This window comes from Protopterus annectens, chromosome 12.part0 (assembly GCF_019279795.1).
Source record: "Protopterus annectens isolate FY-2018-M chromosome 12.part0, PAN1.0, whole genome shotgun sequence".
In the NCBI taxonomy this organism is placed as follows: domain Eukaryota; kingdom Metazoa; phylum Chordata; order Ceratodontiformes; family Protopteridae; genus Protopterus; species Protopterus annectens.
In genome coordinates this window covers 131322506-131342446 of record NC_056746.1, presented here as the reverse complement: position 1 = coordinate 131342446, position 19941 = coordinate 131322506, and positions in this window count along the sequence as shown.

The following is a 19941-nucleotide window of genomic DNA, read 5'->3' as shown; positions in this document are numbered from 1 at the left end:
CACCTTAACCATTAGGCCACCCTCCCAACTCCCAACAATGAATCACAAACAGGTGTGAAGGGGGCATATTAGCATAAGAAGTTATACATCACATCTCATTATAATCTCATTATTACTTCATTTGCATAGGTTTATTCAAGACTAATGTTTGTGTGTAAGCACATAAATAGCCTCTATGAATCATACCTTGGCTCTGCTAACATGCAGACAGCACAGATTGCCTTTATACTTATGCCTAATTACTACGAACTCCGCCTACAATGTCTATAATATATGTTGTATTCCTCAAAAGAAAACAGCTGTTACTCTTAGAGAAATACAGGATACTGTAGCTACCCAGTGCCAAAACCACATAAAAGATGAATTAATGCTAAATTTTGATTGATTACTTGATGACACTGTCCTGGTTATATAACATTTACACTTCAGTTTTAATTTCAAAGTAATGATTCAAATTAGGTGGTAACTGTATTTCTAAAATGGAGCTGGTAAAACTGTGCAATATAGTTTTCTAATAATAATGAGTGAATGACATTTGCTAGCTGGCAGTATCTACATTGATCTGATGTACTGTATCATTGTCATGTCCACAAACATAAAGGGTGTGAAATACATTGCTAAGCCATATTTGGAGTGTTGCATCACTGACATAAAATGACAGAAAAGAAATGAAGTTCTACTACTTAATAGTATTATTAAAAAATGACATATATTTTTAAACAGTACTATGGTATAATTCCAATAAATCACACCTTAATGTGGGTGATCTATTTTATGTGGGATGTCCTATGAAACCACACATACAGATCAAGAAACAAAGAAACCAAACAAGCTACCTGAAATTTCAGAACAAACCAAGAAGAAACTTTTCAGTGTGGAGGGTGTGAAGTTCACTCCTTGAATTATGTTATGCACCTAATTCACAAATAAATAGTGAACTGTAAAATATGTACTCCAGAATAATAAAATAGAAAATAGTAGCTAGTCCACAGTTGAGTTAAAAATGGAATATTCTTTATTGAAACTACTGGATAGCGTAAAGATGCATCAAAATGACTATGAATCCTAAAATATGGGAAGGGGCATATTAGCATAACAAGTTATACATCATATGTCATTATAATCTTATTAATACTTCATTTACATAGGTTTATTTAACTAATGAGCATAAATACCCTCTATGTATCATACGCATATATGGTTTGTGTGTTCCAATAAAAAAAAGTTTCAATAAAGGATATTCCATTTTTAACTCAACTGTGGACTACCTACTATTTTCTATTTTGTTATTTTGCAGTACATATTTTACAGTCCAATTTTTATTAGTGAACTAGGTGGATAACATATTTCAAGGAATCAACTTCACACCCTCCACACTGTGAAGTTCCTTCTTGGTTTGTTTTTGACCCAACCTCCAATATATGGAGGCAACCCCTATAACCCCTAAAACTAATATATACCAATCTAACCAAAACAAAGCAAGCACTGCTGCTGCACACTTATAATTCACCCTAGCAATTTTTTCTTGTGGTATGCCAGAAAAATGCCAGGGAAAAGGCATGTTGCAGATTTTAAATTTGTTAGTTGACTTCTGATGCAGCTCCCTGGTCAGTTTTGTCTTCATGACATGAGGCTTACTATCCTTTATAAAAAGCCACATGTATACATAAGAACCTGGTTATTATATTTAAGTTTCTGCACATAAGTCTGACTATAAATGGGTTACTTTCCGCTCATTTTCAAAAAATAACAAGAGTGTCAATATAATATAATATAATATAATATAATATAATATAATATAATATAATATAATATAATACAATACAATATAATATCTGGAGGTGACAGTCCAAATTCAGTTAATATTTTGCACACGTCTTCAGTTTGCACTGTTAAAGGAATGGACAGCTATGGTTCTTTCCTCCCTCCCCCCTGTACATTCCTGTCTTGCTTTCCCTTTTGCTCCCCCCTGCTTGCTTCCCATATTACTACTTTCCTATCTACTCGATTTTAACACCTTTAATCTGGTCAAAAATAGAATCACACACACCACACATAAATTGTTGGAGAAGGAATGGATCCCTTCATTTTTTGGGCTTCATGTCTGCGTGGAGGTGCACATCATGCACCAGCAGTGAGTGGCAGCAAAAACGTGTGGTTACCCCTGTGCAATGCCGCTTAACAACACTACTCTATGCCAACATACAGAAACACTTCTCTTATAAACAATTCATCTCCCCCGTTATCACTGTGTATATAAATGTATTTTAAAATATGACATGCACCTGCATTCAAACTTAGTACCATATGGCCCAAACAAAGAATGTATCAATGCATTAACACATGCTGCCACAGAGTCAGTTAAGCAGAAGGAGTATTTCATACTCAATATTAACTGTTAGACTTTAGCAATGTGACTTGCATTTGCATACTGCTTAGCTATGAGCAAAAATTACAAACTGAGAGCCCTATCTGATAATATGCCATATATTTACAATATATCCATGTGTTGCCACCACCCAAGCACTATAAGCTTGGGGTCTCAGTAACTTTTCCACCTAAATATCAGCCACACTACAAAATGTAATATCAAATGTTGCATGCTATGTAATGCGCATCAATCTGGTAACATGCAGAACTACAGCTATTGACTCATATGCCTAAAAAGCCTTTTCTGCAAGCCTATGGAAGGAACTAGCATGAACCATATTCACAAGGACATAGGTGACCTTCAACATACTTGACCATACGCATTTTGGTTTTGTCAAGGGTAGACCTGGATATTGACCCCAAAGAGATGGATGAAGAATAAGAGACATACCGCCTATGTCGAGTTAACCAAGGTCTTTGACACTAACCAAAATTCATGGGTGATAGTGAACATCTCCCACATGGGAATTAAGCCATAAGCCAGGGTGGTCATACCTCTGCTGTACTCTAACCTTATCAGACCACTAATTGAGTACAATGCTTGCTTCTATCTGTACCTCACCAGACACCTGCAGCAACTGGACAAAACACGAGGTTGTGTCCGAGAGACTCCAGGGCCTCCAAAAGTGACATACATAGAAAGAATGAAAGACCTGTCACTGTACTCAGTATCATGCAGGCTGCTGCAAAGTGACTTATGGCTACCCTATGCAGCAGTCTTAGACCTTGCCCTACTGGAACTGCTGGACATCTGCAAATGAAATGGGACAGGAATAACTTGGCCCAGGATTCTCAACATAGCCTGTGGCATAAGCAGAACATGTTGAGGAGACAGATATATCCCCCAACAACTCACACTTCTATGTAAGAAGCTCCCACTGCATGTGAAGTAGTGCTTTTCAATGACTCTATTCAAGTGCAACCTTGACTACGGGTTGGGTGATTGTAAAGTCACTTGTGGGTTGGCACTTGTGTCCCTCATGGACAGGGACAGTTGGTGCTGCTCACAATGTCTCTCTGATAACAACAATCATTCAATTATGCTCAATAAGGGTACTTGTGTTTTTACACAGCTAGGCTTCTAAACACCATAGGACCATTAGACTAGTAGCATCCTATGAACTTATGAAGCTATGAGCCTATGCAAGTCTCCCAACATTTTGTTTCCCATGTGGCCTGCTGCTGTTATCTACTATAAGTTCACCTGCACTCTTAGAAAAATCAGACTTGTGCCATGGTGCTTGTGAAGCATACTGTATTCTGTAGCCTGTGTACATAGGTAGGTGTGGGTTCTGTTCTCATGGCAGTCAACTGTGTTTGTGTGTCTGTAGACAGAAGAGGAGAAGTGTATATTCCACAGGTAATGCTCCATTACCATGGACTGATAGTATTTTGATTACTGCAGATGCCTACACATCCATTTTATGCAGCCCACCCAACAGCTTGTCTCCCACATTGTCTGCTGGTATCATCTACTAAAAGTTCACCTGTAGTCTCATTAAAGGCAGACTTGTGTCATGGTGCTTGTGTAAAGTACTGTGTTGTGTAATCTGTGTATTTAGATGGGTAGGGGTTCTGTTCTCCTTGCAGTTAACTGTGTGTACTTGTGAGCTCTTTCTTGACATTACAGACAGCATTTTAGATCAGCATGTGGGATACTGTTAATTTCTCTTTAACAGGCACTGCTGATGTCATCAGCTATAAAGTGTTGGCTGACACAGTCCAAGTCAGATTTCTATCACGGTGCTTGCATAAAGTACTGAGTTTTGTAGGCTGTGTAGTTAGATACACAAGGGTTCTAGTCTCACTCCAGTCAACTATGTGTGAGCTGTTGCTTGACATTGCAGAGACCACTTTATACCAACATGTGGCGCTGCTGAAGTCATCAGCTTTAAAGTGTTGTCTGACACACTACAAGTCAGACTTGAGCTGTGGTGCTTGTGTAAAGTACTGGATTCTGTAGTATGCATACTTAGGTAAGTAGAGGTTCTATTCTCACTGCAGCTAACTGGATGAATGTGTGCATATGAGCTGCTGCTTGACATTACAGAGTTAACTGTGTGTGTGTGTGTGTGTGTGTGTGTGTGTGTGTGTGTGTGTGTGTGTGTGTGTGTGTGTGTGTGTGTGTGTGTGTGTGTGTGTGTGTGTGTGTGTGTGTGTGTGTGTGTGTATGTGTGTGTGTGTGTGTGTGTGTGTGTGTGTGTGTGTGTGTGTGTGTGTATGTGTGTGTGTGTGTGTGAGTGTGGTGTTTAGAAGCCGAGCTGTGTAAAAACACAAGTACCCTTATTGAGCATAATTGAATGAGATTGCATTTGCATACTGCTTAGCTATCAGCAAAAATTACAAACTAAGAGCCCTATATGATAATATGCCACATATTTACAATATATCCATGTGTTGCCACCACCCAAGCACTATAAGCCTGGGGTCTCAGTACCTTTTCCACCTAAATATCAGCCACACTACAAAATGTAATATCAAATGTTGCATGCTATGTAATGCGCATCAATCTGGTAACATGCAGAACTACAGCTATTGACTCATATGCCTAAAAAGCCTTTTCTGCAAGCCTAAGGAAGGAACTAGCATGAACCATATTCACAAGGACATAGGTGACTTTCAACATACTTGACCATATGCATTTGGGTTTTGTCAAGGGTAGACCTGGATATTGACCCCAAAGAGATGGATGAAGAATAAGAGACATACCGCCTATGTTGAGTTAACCAAGGTCTTTGACACTAACCAAAATTCATGGGTGATAATGAACATCTCCCACATGGGAATTAAGCCATAAGCCAGGGTGGTCATACCTCTGCTGTACTCTACCCTTATCAGACCACTAATTGAGTACAATGCTTGCTTCTATCTGTACCTCACCAGACACCTGCAGCAACTGGACAAAACACAAGGTTGTGTTCGAGAGACTCCAGGGCCTCCAAAAGTGACATACATAGAAAGAATGAAAGACCTGTCACTGTACTCAGTATCATGCAGGCTGCTGCAAAGTGACTTATGGCTACCCTATGCAGCAGTCTTAGACCTTGCCCTACTGGAACTGCTGGACATCCGCAAATGAAATGGGACAGGAATAACTTGGCCCAGGATTCTCAACATAGCCTGTGGCATAAGCAGAACATGTTGAGGAGACAGATATATCCCCCAACAACTCACACTTCTATGTAAGAAGCTCCCACTGCATGTGAAGTAGTGCTTTTCAATGACTCTATTCAAGTGCAACCTTGACTACTGGTTGGGTGATTGTAAAGTCACTTGTGGGTTGGCACTTGTGCCCCTCATGGACAGGGACAGTTGGTGCTGCTCACAACATCTCTCTGATAACAACAATCATTCAATTATGCTCAATAAGGGTACTTGTGTTTTTACACAGCTAGGCTTCTAAACACCATAGGACCATTAGACTAGTAGCATCCTATGAACTTATGAAGCTATGAGCCTATGCAAGTCTCCCAACATTTTGTTTCCCATGTGGCCTGCTGCTGATATCTACTATAAGTTCACCTGCACTCTTAGAAAAATCAGACTTGTGCCATGGTGCTTGTGTAGCATACTGTATTCTATAGCCTGTGTACATAGGTAGGTGTGGGTTCTGTTCTCATGGCAGTCAACTCTGTTTGTGTGTCTGTAGACAGAAGAGGAGAAGTGTATATTCCACAGGTAATGCTCTATTACCATGGACTGATAGTATTTTGATTACTGCAGATGCCTACACATTCATTTTATGCAGCCCACCCAACATCTTGTCTCCCACATTGTCTGCTGGTGTCATCTACTAAAAGTTCACCTGCAGTCTCATTAAAGGCAGACTTGTGTCATGGTGCTTGTGTAAAGTACTGTGTTGTGTAATCTGTGTATTTAGATAGGTAGGGGTTCTGTTCTCCTTGCAGTTAACTGTGTGTACTTGTGAGCTCTTTCTTGACATTACAGACAGCATTTTAGATCAGCATGTGGGATACTGTTAATTTCTCTTTAACAGGCACTGCTGATGTCATCAGCTATAAAGTGTTGTCTGACACAGTCCAAGTCAGATTTCTATCACGGTGCTTGCATAAAGTACTGAGTTTTGTAGGCTGTGTAGTTAAATACACAAGGGTTCTAGTCTCACTCCAGTCAACTATGTGTGAGCTGTTGCTTGACATTGCAGAGACCACTTTATACCAACATGTGGCGCTGCTGAAGTCATCAGCTTTAAAGTGTTGTCTGACACACTACAAGTCAGACTTGAGCTGTGGTGCTTGTGTAAAGTACTGGATTCTGTAGTATGCATAGTTAGGTAAGTAGAGGTTCTATTCTCACTGCAGCTAACTGGATGAATGTGTGCATATGAGCTGCTGCTTGACATTACAGAGTTAACTGTGTGTGTGTGTGTGTGTGTGTGTGTGTGTGTGTGTGTGTGTGTGTGTGTGTGTGTGTGTGTGAGTGTGGTGTTTACAAGCCTAGCTGTGTAAAAACACAAGTACCCTTATTGAGCATAATTGAATGAGATGTATGAGATTTTGACATTACAGAGAGCTTTTTAAACCAGCATGTGGGACACTGTTATTGCCATAGTCTCATCAACAGAAACTGCTGATATCATCAGCTATATTGTTTTTTTGAATATGCAGTACTCCCACCAGGGCAGACTCAGAGACTGGCCTGGTGACCAGGAAGAAATGACCTCGTCCTGTACAGTAATGGTTACAGTGTCATGGCCTTTAATCTATCTACATACATAATGGCATAGTTTGTAGGTCACGAGCTATCTTGCTGAGAAAGCCCTGTAGTCTCTCCAGTTGCTAGATATGTCTGGTACCATACATGCAAATGAGAGCATTGTACTCTGTTAGTGTTCTGGTGAGGTTTGGCTGCAGTGCTGTCATGCAATCCTAAGGTATCAGTATGATGGTGTGACTTATGATATGTACAACATAGGCTTTCAATACCAGTGTGGACATGTGGTGCTTGAAGTTCAGATTCCTATGTACATGTGTTGCCTGTGCTTGCATCACTGGGTTTCTGCATAGCAGGACTGTTATCAATGCTGTGCTTAATATAGAATTTCACTTTTCAAAAGGATAACATAACAAACACACATTTCTGCATTTAATTGCAGATCGTGTGCCTTTGTTACCAATCTGTTGTCTGTGTTAGCTCCTCCTGTACTATGTTATCATCACTGGTGGACACAATAATTGCACTTAATATGCAAGAACCAGCAAACATTGTAATCCAAATGCCATATACTTTAGCCTGGGCTGATGAGAAATAGAGTTCAAACAGTGAAGGATCAAACACAGATCCCTGGGGTTTGCCAATGGTAACAGCTCTACTGGTACAGGTTGATTCACCAGCTTTCACAGTATGTGTTCTGTTGATGAGCTAATTGGTTACCCATCAAATGACATAAGGGTTACTACCCAGCTGGGAGGGTTTCTCAATGATACCTGCATGGACGATTGTTTAAAAACCTTAGGCCAGATCATTATAGGTATGCACAGTCTTACCCTCATCCAGGCCTATCACATGGAAGCAATTTGGTGTGACAATATCACTGATTGCCTATGGCATAATTCAGCACATACACCTTCCTGATATGGTTGAATACACACGTCAACACACCCTGCACATTGGGTTATGTTCCCCTACAGGGGTGTATATCAACTTGCCTCCACCTGAGTGGAGGGAACAGCACCTTATGCATGCATGTATAGACACATCCTGACTTCAGTGAATGTGAGGTAGACCAACATATCATGGACCTCTTCTACATGTACACTAGTAATATTCTGGCTGTGTACAATAGAGCTGTGTGAACTGTTAATGCTGTATAATGTCTGTTACATCTGATACATGTCCTCAAAAAGGTTATCCAGGCATGCATGATGACAACAGTATCATCTTGTGGATCTTGATCAGGTCAAGGCATTTGACACAAATTCACAGAGAGGTATTCAATCTACATTGTCATATGTGCCCATAAACAGCTATATCACAAAATGGGTAGACCAGTGTATAACATACATGGCATTTCACTATGTTGTGTTGTATGACATGACCTGTAACTCAAGTCCAGTGATCAGATCTGTAGATTAGGGCTCTCTGCTATGTCTTTTCCTACCCATTCATTAGGTGATGGACATTACAGATGACATACACATGCTGTTCCCAAACAGCTGCCTGCAGGACTATTGATTATGGGCACTCATTGTTTTCAACTGTGATATAAGTATAATACAGACAGTATCAACACATACCAAAAACTGCTGCCACAGCCATGACAACACCTGCATTGATAAGACACATCAGGGGATTTAATTCAGGAAACAAACACATCACCCAAATATATTGTGAACATCACACCCTACAATCAAACTAATAGGTATGTGACCCATGTCCTAGGGTAGATGGTAAATGGTACATCCACCAGCATGTGGTCACAGTGCTGACTATTCCCTTGAATGTTACACAAGTACAGGGTATGTGAAGAACATGCACATTGTAGGCCATAATACCTTCAAGGTACTTAGCTTTTATCACACCAATAACTGTGTGCAATGCACTCTTCTTCATGTACCCCCATACATCTTCCAGTGATGTGTAACTGAAGTGTACCACCTTTGTCACAGTGTGCTGTCACAAAGCTTATTGGCCATACCTAGGTATTCTTTCTGTGGAATATACATGACTGTCTGATGGTGCGGAACACCAATCAAGTTTTACACCAGATGCATGTGTGCTACCTGTTCTGCATATACACGCACTACATACATAGGTGTTTGACAAAATTAATGGTATGTATGTCATTTGTAACAGTGTGGATTTGCCATATATATATATATATATATATATATATATATATATATATATATATATATATATATATATATATGCCATGCACACAAGGCAACTAGCCTGTATTGCCTATACTGTCACAAACAAGTATAGCAGTGTCTCTCTTAACACCTCAAGCAGATGTTACAGTGCCAGGACAGTGTGTGTGGTTACCCTCATAGAGTATGGACGTATCATAATAGTTGTTCAAATGTGTGTGTGTGTGTGTGTGTGTGTGTGTGTGTGTGTGTGTGTGTGTGTGTGTGTGTGTGTGTGTGTGTGTGTGTGTGTGTGTGTGTGTGTAGGCTCATCTCTTATTACTCTACATCACATATGTTATGTCAGAGGCATGGAATTACTGCTGGTATTATTCTGAAATTGTCCATGATTTTGGTTGGTTCTTGTAATGTTTTCCATGAGCGTTTAACTGTGGCCACCTTGCTGGAGACCTCTGCTGAGAGTACACTAATATTCAGGCATATCAGTTTGCACAGCTTCACAATATGTACCCTACACCAATTGTATGTCAGATCCCTGATTGATGTCCTCTGCTTTATTCATGTAAGGATGTTTATTTCACACGTTCATCCTCCCTATTGTTATGTCACCTTGTGTGACAGTCACATAAAGAACATTTTCAATGCACAGTCCCTAGTGTACCATATAGATGTGTGATTGGTGTTGCTGCTACACACATGTTCCATTGACATGCCCTCCTCTACTCTACATGAGGGAGTTTCACCTGTCCTCTTTCCTAGTGTTTATTCCTATAGTTCATCTGTGTGTCCCTAATCAATACATACACTTCCCCTGGGTGATAATTTTACATGGCAGTTCATGTCTTTTTACTTATCATTAATACAGCTTCAGTATAGAATGCCAGGGATGGGATATCACAACTCTCTGCACTGTAGGCACAATGTCCTGCACTGTGTTTGCACCATATACTTTGCATTCATACCTCTCAACTGTCCAGATATTCCCAGAATGCCCAAATGTTTTTCATATCAAAATTTGTGGCTTTCTGCCTTATCACAGTGGGATGATCTCAGGACTGATGTGACTCAATATTACATGCATTTGAGTGTATACCTCTTAGCTGTCCTGATTTCTGCAGAATGTCTAGATTTTGTCTAAAAATTTTTGATCTTTCCCCATAATATTTTAGTTTTCTGGCAAATCATTGGCATGTCATTGAGGAGTGAAGTTAGAAACTGATAACAGATATTTGAGTTTCAAACTTCATGCTCTTCAGACAGTTCATGTAACTGTACAACCTATTATTCTATCCACTTTCTAAGTTTGAAGAGCAACATTAAACATGCAAATTCCATGTAGGCTTTGCACGGAGCCTACATGGAGTTCATTGAATCCCAGGGATCTAAGTTTCAGAATTTATATTGTTTGGAAAATGCACGTTAATACAAAATCTATTATGCTAGCAACTTTCTAAGTTTAAATGTTCAGTATTTAGAATCTGCCGCTAATGTTGTTCTTTTGTTTTCCCATTGTCTTTGGTTTCATTCAGAATATTTGAGAGGTATGCAATTATTGTCTGATAAATGCTATAGTCCCAGTACAAAAGCATGTGTATAAAAGAGGTATGATGCATCTACACTGTTCTGCAATATTGAAAGAAAGAAAAATATGCTGACCTCAATGGATCTCCAGTGAAATGGCTGTTGCCCTGAGTAACTGAAAAAATAAATGGATAGAATAAACTAAAGAATGCATTTTTTGTGTTTGAAATGCAACTTTTTTAAACAATATAAAATAACTGTCATGTTAATATTTTATTTAATAAATGTTAATGAGAATCATTGTTTGTTTTGACTGACTTAAACATTATCATGGCCCTTAGGAATTTATTACATCTGTTATCACACCTGCTTTCAGTTTTACAATGGCACGTTTACTAATTTTAATAAACTGCAGACAACAGCATAATACATTCCTTATGCCACGTATCTGACTGATATGTCTAGATGAGTGACATCACATTTCTGGATTGCTGACGTGAAAAGCTACAACACAGATCTTTACTTCAGTATGGCTAACAGAAGTTGTATTACACTCATTTTCAAACAACCTCATTCTCATTATGACATTATAGCAATAACCCATGCCTGGGTGTGGGTAATGCCGGATTTACCCACGGTTGCTGTAGTTTGGTCACTTGGGCGAATCCTGAGTGGCCAAACAAAGACAACCGTGGATAATTCCAGCATTACCCACACCCATAAGTGGGTTATTGCTATAATACAATGACATTATTTAAGAATAAAAATAATTACTTTTCTTAAATAATGGCATTGTATAATACCTCCCTGCTGCCCTTCCACAGATGTCTGGTATTTTGCGGCAGTTCTGATGTAATGCGCATGCGTATGCTTACGCAGTACATCAGAGCTGAGGGTGGAAGCAACAGAGAAAGTAAAATCTCTGTTGCTTTTTACAAACTATCTTGCTATGTTAAAGGAGTTTAACATAGCGAGACAGCTTTAAAAAAAGTTGCTTTTTTTAAAGCTGTCTCGCTATGTTAAACCCATTTAACATAGCGAGACACCTTTAAAAAAAGCAACGGAGATAGGAAGATCTCTGTTACTTTTTTTAAAGCTGTCTCACTATGTTAAACTCACTTTGCTTCATAGTGAGACAGTGTGTAAAAAGCAACGGAGATATTGAGTTCTCCGTTGATGTAAAAAAAGACTTATAGTAATGGAAAAAGTCCGGGCGACTGGACCTTTTCCCATTAGTATAACTCTGATTTACAATGTGCAGGCTAACCAATCAGCGTGCATGTTTTGGAATATTAATGTGGGGTCATTGTATAATTGGTAATTTATTATAATTATTTAATTGTTTTTAAAGCTAATAGTAGCAAAGCAGATTTAGCAGTTTGAATTTTGGATTGATATCTTTACATTATCTTGTTTAGTTATTTACATAACAGTCATCAGTAAATATTTTTTTTTAATTTGTTGTTCTTTACAAAAAGGGTCCACAATGCATGGGGCTTCTACATGAAACATAAAGAAAGAAAAAAAAAACATAGCTAGAACCGTACACAGTTCACAACTCCCTGTGAATTTTGGCTCTTGCTATTTAATACCTGAATGCAAATGACTGTCATTAGGCAGACATCATTACTGCTGATAATGGTGACCGCCATCACCCAGAGTTTACAGAGTTTAAAACTGGAAAGTAAGGGTTGCTTTCTGGGGCTGGATGTTTTGGTCTGCAAGAGCAGGTTAACTGTACCAGGAAGACAATCCCAAGTCATACTAACTATGGCAAGCTGCTTTGTTGCTTAGGAAAACATGTCTGCACAGCATCAGTCTGCCATCATATCTCGGCATCAGAAATGAAGGCACGCTATTCTTCTAAAGTCTGTCCTTCTGTAATGTGGGTAGGAACCTCAAGTTACAGGCACAAATTATTATCCATAACTGATAGATTATCCTTATTGCATTCAATCATTTCTTAAATCAAAGTAGATCCCATGGTATAGCTATATAAAATGCATGGATGTGGAATCACATGCATGACAGCTGATGTGATGTTTATGAATTGCTTTGCTTCATGAATGCACACAAGTTGAAGAGTGGAGTGACGGGTATTGTGCACTGCTGTTATTACCGACCTTGCTAGTATAACCATAGGATCATAAGATCATAGGAGATTACTAGACTATCGACCCACAGGTCATTTTAAGCCTAGCCATTTCATCCCAATGTAACACCATAGACATGCTAGTCAATACCCAAAATTGCATTTAGTGACAACTGACCTATAGCGCACATATTGCTATTACTATATTTAATAGTTATAGATATTTACCACTGCAATGCAAGCCTACCATTTAAGTGGCACAAATACATGTACACCTAAATATGCAAAGGAACAGCATCCCCCTTTTATTGTGGAGCCCCCCCAAAATAACTATCATGCATCCGCCAGGAGTTAGACCTCAGTATGTGTCTGTTCTATAAAGCTTTCTTAAAAGAACAGTATTTCACAGCTTCCTGCATTTTGATTGGTCAGTCATACAGGATATTAGAAGGAAGAAGGCATCAAACAACTTCAGCCCCCTCCCACACACAAACACACTGCACCTACAGTTAGGTGGAAAGACACCAGAGTGATTTACAGCATGTCATTATTATAATGTAGACATAGGGAGGGCATGCACAAAGAAGAAACCCCATATGGGATCACAACAAGGGAACAAATCAGTCTAGAAGAAGTACCATTGGTATCTTCAGATAAATCTTTATGTTTGTTCATTATCGGGAACTAATGCAGACAAACATGCAATTCCATTGTCACTGTGAAAATATATTGCGCCTTCATTGTATGTTGTTGCTGTTGTAATTATGTTGTCATTCATATGTAACCTTCTATTAGGGTAATTCTTGTTCATGAATTTGTTAGCATCCAGAATGTGGATAAATACCCATGCAGAGAAAGACTTTATTAGAGTCATTAGCTTTGTGACAGGGGTGCAACCCAATACTAATCAGCAGCATAAAGTGAACTCATGAAACTGTACTCATTGACCAGAACATCAAAAAGTAATAACAGCTGTAGCTCTTCAGAAAAATGTCTTTTCAATGAGAAGATATCCCCTGCATCTACAAATGTGGAATATACCCTTTCTATCCATGTTGCTTATAGGTTCAAGGGTAATTGCTAGGCTAGCAGGCCTTGTGGGCTATTTTAGACCTGGCCAATTTCCATTTTGGTGCTCGAATTAACCTATCCCATTTGGTATTATATTCACCTTACTTATCCAGTGATAGATAATTATATATTACCTCTACTGAGAAAAACTAGGATCATACCATATATAATTTGAGATGGCCTATTCATGAGATAAAGGATTTAGGAGCTGCCTCAATATATATTAACTTCAGAATCGCATAACCATGGAGAAAAGGAATTTCTCAGAGAAACTAGTTTCAAACACCGTATGTAATTCATGAGCTATGTCAGTTTAGTGTTCACACTATTTGGTGTTAGATGATTGTAGGCACAGAGAGTTAAGTCTCTTAGCTGTTGTTCAATGCAGCTTATAGGGCACATATATCTATTACTATATATAATAATGATGGATATGTACCACTGCAATATAAACCTACTGTGAAGTACAAGGTTTGGTTCCTTCAGTCCTCACTTGCCTACTGTGTGACCTTGAGCAAGTGACTTAAGCAGACAGTGCTTAAGAGCAATTGGGAATTTGGGCTAAGTCTAATACCTACGTATGAACTGTAGTGATTCATACATTTGCCAGACATACCTATACATGAAGTTTTTGAATCCACTGCCCATTATTTTTTTAAATGTTATGGTTTAATATTTCTATGTGTTTTGTATATACACATGGGGTATGATCTAGCCGAAAAATGCCTTTATGATATTCATATATTAACATTTGAATAAACTATAGGAGAGAGTGTAAAAAATTACATTTTCCATTACCTAATTAAGGAAGTTTCCCAGCTTGTCTTTCTGTTTATAGCATCTAGTAGCTGATGCTCCATGTTTTTATAGTTTGTTTGTTTTTGTTTCTCTATTTACTTTAATTTCAAGATGCTGAATGGTAACTAGGCAGTGATTCCCATGGAGAACCATAAGCCAGAATTCTGTTGAGTCCCTTAAATAAGATGAAATTAAAGTAGTTTTGGACTCATTGACAACAAAGATAATTCATCAGCTGAGAACCACATTTTAAATGGATCGGTAAAGAAATTTGTCTAGTAATACTTTTGAAGGAGGGCTTTCTACCATCAGAAAAGAGCAGCTGGTAATTGTAACAGATGCTGTGACAAGGAAACACAGTACGTAATTCACTTTTTTTATAATTTTGAATAGTATAACTGGGGCGCTGGTTCCTAGTGAAGGTCTTGTTTACTATGTAAAGTCATGTTTGTGATTGGAAATCAGGACTGGTCTTCCAACATTTTAGGGAATACTAATTATAAATTTATTAATGCCCACATGAATATAACATTTCATAGTACTATCAACCAGTAAAGCTGAAGCATTTCAGAGTACCATCTAATACTGGGCTAATACAATGGCTAAATCTTGTTCTTAAATGTAGACAAAACTTATTAAAGTCTAGAAAGTTAAGATTGTTAAATTGCAGCTCAGCTCGGTCTCTAATGAACTGAAAAATGAAGAAGGAATAAAAATGAGTTTGCAATGTAACTTTCTTACATTGTTACAACAATATGAATTAAAAGTGATAACAGTAATCATTATTGAATTGGTTTAGAAATCAACATATAAAAGGAAGTAAATGGGGTTTTGACCCCAACATTGGGGTGCAGAGGAACCTACTGCTTTAAAAATGCTTTCTATAAATGTTATAGACATCTACATGAAATCTCATTTAATTTGAGTACATATGTGCAGCACATATACAAGTTATCCTGATTTGTGTTGAAATGCATGAACTATTATTTTAACAGTTTGCAGATTTGGAGCTAAAATAGCAGACCCCCTTTTTAAATGTAATTAAAAACTAGTTTTGAGTCTTTCCTTTCTTCCCTAATTATGTAACCAAATATTCTTATGGATGACCAAAATCTGTTACAAATGGCTCAATTGCAAATATTATGCTTGTTCCACTCCTTTGAATGACACCAGCAGTAAACTTTTTACCCTTTTACCCTCAGAGTAACAATAGCTGAAACATAGCTCTCTTTCACAGAGATGACAGGCATGATATTATATAAAAATCTGATCTCAGATCATAATCCTGATCTGTTTAATCCAGCAAGGTATCAGATGTGTTGGTTTCCTTAGTGGCTTGGATCTACTTATCTTTCTGTTTGTTGAGTTTACTAAGTTTTTCTTATTTGGCTAGCATATTTTTTTAATTTCCAAGTTACCTTTTTTTTAAACACTTTTGTTGAATCATCACTTGTGACATAGACAAATTTACATTTAAAAGTAATTAAACTGAATTAACAAGATCATGTTTACAAGCCATACTTCACATATGTTGCTATATATCATATAACCGAAGCCACATGGCATAAATTATGTAATTTCTGCCTTTTTTATTTAAACAAGAAACAGCTTTATTAAACCATCCCTTACCACATAAGCAATCATACATTTATATAAATAAAAACAAACCACACCGATGTGATCCAAGCATTTTACATCATAAACCATACTGACACACTTCCAGTTGCAAACATTATACATCACTTATAATCTACTTAATCATTTTCAATCAAGCATTACATAGCTCATTTAAGTCCTGAATTATTTTAAACCTCATTCCTCTGTTGTATGTGTTGTTCCCACAATTCCAATTTTCCTATGTAGGTTGCTCCTACCCTTTTCTAAAGATCTCGATTCCACTTGTTTTATCTCTGTTACTATATTCACTACTTTTAATATAGCTGGTTTAGATTTTGATTTCCATTTTCTAGTAATTGCTTTTGTACCAGCCACCATAATTAGACACAGCAAGGCCTTACCATGTGTAGCCAATTCCGATTCTACATCATAGCTCAGAAAAATCATCTCCCTCATCATACCAATCTCCCCACCCAGCATCTCTGACAGTGCATCCCGCAGAAAATACTTAAAGTCCGCCAACTCACCAAACTCCCAGAAAATATGTTCCCAATTACCTCTTTCTTTCCTCCCATACCTCCAACATTTGCTGTCTACCTGAGGAAAAATTCTCTGGAATGTAATATCGATAATAATAATATCTATCTAATAATATGCATGTAAACCTTTCCAAGAAAAAATCTTAAATCTTCTAGATTTTGTGGCATTTTTGGGAGACATACATATGTCCTCCTATTGTTTCTTCCTGGATTGCTTATCCAATCTCTCTTCCCATTCCTTTCTCTGATTGATACTTTTAGTTATCATGTAATATTTTATATGCTCTACTAATTATTCCTTTTTTTGTCAGCTTCTATTCTAGATTCTATTAAAAACTCAGCCAGTGTTGGTCTTTAGTTTAGGACCTCCTATTTCTTTCTCTTTGCCTATACTCTGATATTAAACCTTGATAGGGAAGGCAATAGCTAATCTGCAGGCTAGCATAATTTCTCAAAGAATGTAGTCTGCAGCTTCAGACTAAGATTTTGTTTTCTTGGCTGTCAGACTTATAATAGTATGATTCACTACTAATGTTAAAACTAAACTATTAGAACTAAACCATTATAGCTGCAATGTTTGTTGCTGTGTTCACACAGTGATATTTTATTTGCCTTAAATTGTTACTCCTGGCAGCTTTGTAGTAAATTGCCAGAGCACCTTTTCATATATTGGAAATATATTTGTAATGCTGTGAGATGAAGCTTTGTAGGATCAGGCATTCATTGCAAGCTCTCATGAGGATGATGTAAATGCAACCTGAACTTGTCTAGAAGCAGGGACTGGTAATGATCCCGTGTTATTGTTCTTGGCTGAGTTGTTTTCATAATGGATAAGTGGTCCATGGAAACCTGCGATTCGATGTCTTCCGTGGTGAGGCATTATCATAAATGTCTTGAACACAGTGTATAGACAAAATATTTTAACCAAACTAGTGTTTACACTACCATGTTTGTTAACTAGTCTGAGTAAACAGAGCTGGGCATTTTCATCTTGTCAAAATTTATCGGAGCAGCTGGCATTTTTTTTTATACCCTTGATTTTTATTAACTTGTTCTGAAATCATTGTGGAGAATGTTTACATCACCTTCAGCATTTCAGTGTACAAATTTTACATATGATTGATTTAATTTGTTATAATTTGTTTGGCATTTTTGCTCAGTAAATATATGACACTAAATATATTCTATAAGCTTCAACATAAATACCTGTTAGCTATATAATCTGCATTTTTATGAATCTCTCTCTGTGAATTTCTATAGTACTTTTAGGTAAGCATTCAGGTAAAAGCTGAACTAAGGCACACAGCAATCACAGAAGTAGGGGCGAATGTCACCATTACTGCATTTGTTCAGTATTAATGTAGACTCCTCATACTTAGCTTGGCAAACTTTCAGCTAGAACATTTTATTAATTTCAGTTTTTCTTTGACAGTCGTTGTAGCAGAAGAAATTCATTACAATACAGCAAGCTTTAGCTCTTAGGCTAATCTCTTTTAATATTACAGGGGGAGCACTGTAATTAACACATCCTGGCAGAGGCAGTCATCTGTCATTCTAAGACAGAGAAATCTAATGATAAAATGAGTTATACAAGCCTCTCAGCCTAGTTTTGGTTAAGGACATATTATAGTAAAATCTCCAGCACAGAATATTATAGCTGGTATTGTGAGTGCTGGAAGTCATTTTCACTAAATGCCAGATGACAGTATGCATTTCAGAGTGAATGCTTCACTGAATACCTATTTTTTATTTCTTTGAACAGACATTTTCTTAAATATTACTGCATTAATGAATCTCTTAAATGGAATTTATGGTGACTGTAAACTTGATATGTGGTAGGGTAGGGATAGGTCAGATTTCCTCTTAAATGTGACACAGTTTCATCTTTTTGGTGTTGGAGCTCTGAGTATAAAAATGTTGCTGTAAGTCACATTCTGTTTTCACTCAAGAGTTACAAGATTTCGGAAATTATGATATACAATCATTCCTTAGCCTTAGCTGCATCTCCTCTTGTGGATAAGGCTAATGATTTCCATACCCACCGCTCTGAGCTAATCATCTCCATTAAATCCTTTTGCATCATTTATGAACTTTTCTACTGTTTAGTTTTCTGCTCCTTCAGAGCTAATCAGAACTGCTAGTATGAGTACATTCATTAAAAAGATTCAGCATTGGCAAAAGTAATATGGCTAGAGCTGATTAGGAACTTTGTCTTTTAAAACTCTTCCCACTGTCACATGTTTAAGGCAGAATAAACTCTCTCCACTGTCACATGTTTAAGGCAGAATAAACTCCCACCACTGTCACGTGTTTAAGGGAGAATAAACTCTCCCCACTGTCACGTGTTTAAGGCAGAATGGAAATATTACTTAACAGAATGTTTACTTTGTGCTATATTGCTGCTTCTAAGCAAGACAGTGCAGTGAATTAGTCCTTAAGGGATTGGTATGACAGTTCTAGGGTGCACGGGTCAGTTCTGACAACCAGCCAAAGCCTTCATAGAGTTTATATCCTCTGCCTTTCACACGGTGGCTTTTCTTCATGTCGCCCCACAGTTTGTTAGTTTAGTGGCTACACTAAATTGTTCACAAATATTGCATGTATCCTCACTGCCGTGGACTGGGCTATTCCATAAACAGATCTGGCAAGGATTACTTTAATCACCTAATTAACAATCAAATGCACATTGAAAACTAAATATATTTTCTGTTAAGTGTCTTAGTGAACATGACTTTTTTTTAATTTGCTGCACTGTGCCCATAAAAATATTTTTATGAATATTAATACACAAACATATCCAGTTATTTTGCTCAGCTTGTAGGCTTCATTGATGATATTTAAATAAAATAATATTAATAAAGATCTGCATAATGAAGCACATTCTCAGCTGCACTGTGTACCACAGTTGCATTAATTTTAAGCTCTCTTATCAGCACTAGTTAAGACTGCATTGTAAATCAGTCCATTGATCAATGGTAACTTTCAGTAAAATTGTTTGCCAGATGCCATAATTCACACGAGTTTTAAAAATGGACTAAGG